This window comes from Alosa sapidissima, chromosome 13 (genome assembly GCF_018492685.1).
Source record: "Alosa sapidissima isolate fAloSap1 chromosome 13, fAloSap1.pri, whole genome shotgun sequence".
NCBI lineage: Eukaryota > Metazoa > Chordata > Actinopteri > Clupeiformes > Clupeidae > Alosa > Alosa sapidissima.
In genome coordinates, this window is record NC_055969.1 from 26,512,517 (window position 1) to 26,517,516 (window position 5,000).

Here is a 5,000-nt window from a genome sequence, read left to right on the forward strand (position 1 = left end):
CACACACGCACACACGCATACACTCACACACACTCACAACTTATTCCTGCATCCTGAATGGGAACTCACTCCAAAAATCTGGAAATGTGAAAACGCATTTTTGTTCCAGATGACTTAAAGTGCATGTTACTCTAAGTTTCAGTTCATATGTAGTTATGTTTTTCAGTTAAGGCCCAGAACAGTGGTTTTGGAGAGCTTGTTTGGTGTGTGTGTATGTGGTGTGTGTGTGTTGTAGTTCAGAGCAGTGACTTTTGGAGAGCTTGTGTGTATTCGGACATAGTAGAGGATCCAGTGGCCTGAGAAGACATGAGGAATGGAGACTGACTTGGTCCTCCATCTCCACACACACACACACACACACACACACACACATTCATATATATACGGACACACACACACACACACAAGTTTATAAGTACCTACTTTGCTAATGTCCTCTGTCTTATCTTTTAACAAGAAGAAAAATGCATGATGGGAACAAATGCCTGCTCTATGTGTTGTCATGGAAACGGCACGCCAAGCTGACCCGTGTGCGGGCAGTGTGAGCTGTGTGTAAGGGCCTGGCACCGGATGGCTTCAGGTTGGCATTCACCCACGCTTGTCTTTATGGGGTTTTTTTTTCTCGTCATATCACACCAGGCCAAGCAGGTGCAGTCACGGCCAGGTGAAAAGGACGCAGTGACCCCTGGCCGACCCCTGACCCCTGGCCCAACTCCGTGTTGCTTTCTCTGTTTGTGCTCAGAGATTAGTTTCTCTGTTTTTTTCCCTGTTTGTGTGTGAGGATCAACAGCCCAGCCCCACAACACCCCACCCCAAGGCCTCCACACCGCACTCCCATGATGCACTGGTGTGGGTGGTGTGATGTGACCGCTGGACCCCGCTCCTCCCATCTCTCTGACCCAGCCGATGGGGCAACCTGAGCGGACGTCTTATGGTTACATCACACAGTCACAGCCTCCTCATGCTCTTCCAACACAGATGCTCTCCGTTTCTGAAAACTTCCAGCTTAAGTTGCTTGCAGCTTCAGAGCGCATCTAGTTTTAGTTGGTCTCCGTTTCTAGATGCTTCTTTCCGGCCAGTAATAGTCTAGCATGTAGTAGCCTCAGGAGTCATGGGTTTCATGACCCATCTGCCCCCTTGAGCAAGGTACTGAACCCCGAGTTGCCCATGGAGACTGCCCCTTGTAATTGGTATCTGCCCACATTTTTCCTACAGGTCGAGGATCGAACCGGCAACCCTTCAGCAACCCCACGGCTGCCCCTAGCATGGCTGCCTCTAGCTTTGGAATAAGGCGTCAGCTAAATGCATAAATTAATACATTTCTTCTTCTCGTCATCGCCTGCAGAAGACCCCTGTGCCTGTTCAGTAGAGCCATGCAGCTTGTTGTACCCATCATGCTGTTTCATAGTGCATTCTCATGAGCCCTGACCTCTGGGCCTGTTCAGTAGAGCCATGCAGCTTGTTGTACCCATCATGCTGTTTCATAGTGCATTCTCATGACCCCTGACCTCTGGGCCTGTTCAGTAGAGCCATGCAGCTTGTTGTACCCATCATGCTGTTTCATAGTGCATTCTCATGAGCCCTGACCCCTGGGCCTGTTCAGTAGAGCCATGCAGCTTCTTATTAGCCTGGCCCCACCCACCTAAATCTTCTTTCAGGGAGATCTAGTCTGGAACACCATAGTCCATAACCGTTTCCCTTCAGACAACAAAAATGTCAGGCCAATCAGCGACGAGAGGGGAATACGAAACCAAACCTTATTGTGATAAACAGAAGCAGAAACACCTGCAAACATCAAAAAATGCAGTTGGAAAAATGCAGAAATGTATTTACAGCAAAGGTAGACCCACATGCATTGTTTCCTGACTGTTGATGCTGATTATTGTCAGTTTGAAAAGTGTAGGTGAAATAGGAAGTAACGTTAGGAATCTCTGATAAATGTGATTGGTAAGGCTGGACCAATGATTTAAAAGTTAGTGCCCGTCACGATGCAAGTGTTGCAAACGTTTCCCAGAGTCACCACTCACTTGGTGAATGAGTTTGGATTTTTCCAGGCTAGCTTCTTATACCTATCATAGCGTTTCATAGTGCATGAGTGGAGGGGACATGAAGCTATCGTAGTGTATCATAGGGCGTGTTAGACCTGACGTAGTGTTTCATAGTGCATGAACGTGGGGTGGGGTGCACGGAGTATCTGCTGCCACACAGTCAGGGCTGGGTTCTCTTGGCTGCCGAAAAAAAAAAAGAAGAAAAAAAACAGCATTTTGCATTTCTTCATTCTCTTCAGTGTGTTTTGTGTTAAATGTTTGTATTTTTTGGTTATTATTTTGTATTTTTTTTTTTTTTTTTTTTGGTTTTGTTGCGTGTTTGTTTTTCTCTTGTTTTTGGAGACTCAAGCTACTCAGAACGAACTGAACGCACCACAGAGGAAGTGGCTCAGGACTGATGGGAGGTGAAGACAACAGCGGTGTGTTTTAGACGGAATTTAGATGGAATAAAGTTGGAGGAGGGGACACGTTCCACCGAACAACATGTCAGGAGGGCAAAGACAGACCTAGTTACCAGATTTGTAAAAAAAAAAATATATAGTACTTGTTTTTTATTTAATTTTTTTCCATCCCTGATTGGACAATTGAACAGATTGTATCAATAAAAATTTAAGAACAAACTGCTCCTAATGAATTGGTCTTCTGCGTTTGATTATCCACTTGGTTCTCTTCGTTTCATCCCATGAACACCTCTGCACCAAGACCTCACTTAACCCCATAACACTCTACAGTAGACCCTCTGGTTAGGGGGAAATGGGCGTCTCTCTCTCTATATATGTGTGTGTGTGTGTGTACTGCTGGCTCCTAGTCTTCTCGGTTTTTCCAGCCCTAAAGCCTGCTGTCCATTAAAGCAATGGAAATTTGGCTCACTGAAAGTTAACTCTGGGTTAGTTCAGTTCTTGTCAGGTCAAACAGCAGCCTGTGTGTGTGTGTGTGATTTTCTGTGTGACTGGACTATCCTGCATCTTGTCTATGTTTGTGTGTGTGTGTTTGGTAGTTGCAGCAGTACTTCTCAGCTCTCAGCTTGTCAATTATGTTCCGTGGCGTCATATAGCACTCTGTGGCCCCAAGGCGTGTGTGATGACTGCCACAGTGGCCTGCTGTAGTAGGATCCCAAGGCTGAAGTGTGTGTGTGTATGTGTAGCCTGCTGTAGTGGGATCCCAAGGCTGAGGTGTGTGTGTGTGTGTTTGTTGCCTCCCGTAGTGGGATCCTGAGGCTGGGTTGTGTGTGTGTGGCCTGCTGTAGTGGGATCCCAAGGCTTAGGTGTGTGTTAGTGTGTGTGTGTGTTTGTTGTCTGCTGTAGTGGGATCCTGAGGCTGGGTCGTGTGTGTATGTGTTTGTGACCTGCTGTAGTGGGATCCCAAAGGTGAGGTGTGTGTTAGTGTGTGTGTGTGTGTGTTTGTGGCCTGCAGTAGTGAGATCCTGAGGCTGGGTCGTGTGTGTGTTTGTGGCCTGCTGTAGTGGGATCCTGAGGCTGGGTCGTGTGTGTGTGTGTGTTAGTGTGTGTGTGTGTGTGTTTGTGGCCTGCAGTAGTGGGATCCCAAGGCTTAGGTGTGTGTTAGTGTGTGTGTGTTTGTGGCCTGCAGTAGTGAGATCCTGAGGCTGGGTCGTGTGTGTGTTTGTGGCCTGCTGTAGTGGGATCCTGAGGCTGGGTCGTGTGTGTGTGTGTGTGTGTGTGTTTGTGGCCTGCAGTAGTGGGATCCCAAGGCTTAGGTGTGTGTTAGTGTGTGTGTGTGTTTGTGACCTGCTGTAGTGGGATCCTGAGGCTGGGTCGTGTGTGTGTGTGTGTGTGTGTGTGTGTGTGTTTGTGGCATGCTGTTGTGAGATCCTGAGGCTGGGTCGTGTGTGTGTGTGTGTGTGTGTGTGTGTGTGTGTGGCCTGCTGTAGTGAGAGGCTGAGGCTGGTGTTTGTCCTCTGCCCGAGCTGCACTCCACCCTGCCGCAGAGCGAGTGGCAGGAAGCTTGCGTAATGAAGGCTTTCGTCACACTCCAGAATCGCTTCGTCAGCACATCTGGTATGTGTGTATGTGTGTATGTTTGTGTGTGTATGTGACATGACTGACTTACATCCTGTGTGGCTGTAGATGACTGTAGACTGCTTTGCAACCTGTGTGTGTGTGTGTGTTAGACTGGACTGCATTGTAGTTTGTGCGTGTGTGTGTGTGTGTGCACTCTGTGTTGCTGTCTCTGTGGCAGCAGCAGCAGCACATGTCTCTCTCTGACCAGAGTGGATGGCTGCAGTTATGCAAGTCATGCTACTGCGTCTGTGCTACGCTGTGCTGGTCAATGAGCACTGGGTGCTACGTTACTCTACGCTGTGCTGGCCAGTGACCACTTGGTGCTACGCTGTCCTGGCCAGTGACCACTGGGTGTTATGCTACGCCGCACTGTGCTGGCCAGTGACCACTGGGTGCTACGTTACGCTACGCTGTGCTGGCCAGTGAGCACTGGGAGCTACGCTGCGCTGTGCTGGCCAGTGACCACTGGGTGCTATGCTACGCCGCGCTGTGCTGGCCAGTGAGCACTGGGTGCTACGCTACCCTGTGCCGCGCTGTTCTGGCCAGTGACCACTGGGTGCTACGCTATGCCGCGCTGTGCTGGCCAGTGAGCACTGGGTGCTACGCTACGCTACGCCGCGCTGTGCTGGCCAGTGACCACTGGGTGCTACGCTACGCTGCGCTGTGCTGGCCAGTGAGCACTGGGCTGGCCCTCATACACGGCACACACGCACACACACCCGGCCAGAATCTGGCACACATTCCAGCCGCCACATTCCCCTGCGGGTGCTCACAGACACACACGTAACAGCGCTTGTTGACATCCCTCCAGGGCTCTATTTCGGGAGCGGGTGCAGAGACAGCCCCTCTCGCTGGCCCCAGAGGTGTGTGTGTGTGTGTGTGTGTGTGTGTGTGTGTGTGTGCGTGTGCGTGCGTGTGCGTGTGTGTGTTATTG

General features: G+C 49.9%; 2 protein-coding genes across 4 annotated transcripts in view; both read left to right on the forward strand.

Moving 5' to 3' along the window:
• The window catches only part of ppp2r2ab (protein phosphatase 2, regulatory subunit B, alpha b), a 41,633-nt gene extending 39,074 nt beyond the window's left edge, over positions 1 to 2,559 (forward strand). For all 3 annotated transcript variants that reach the window (XM_042058373.1, XM_042058371.1, XM_042058374.1), the window contains one exon: positions 409 to 2,559. The gene's annotated coding sequence lies outside the window, so the exon portion shown is untranslated. The remainder of the gene's footprint in view (positions 1 to 408) is intronic.
• Positions 1 to 2,559, forward strand: part of bnip3lb (BCL2 interacting protein 3 like b) — a 15,303-nt gene extending 12,744 nt beyond the window's left edge. The window contains exon 6 of the mRNA XM_042058382.1: positions 1 to 2,559. This exon is cut by the window's left edge and continues 540 nt beyond it. The gene's annotated coding sequence lies outside the window, so the exon portion shown is untranslated.
• Positions 2,560 to 5,000: the final 2,441 nt, after the last annotated feature.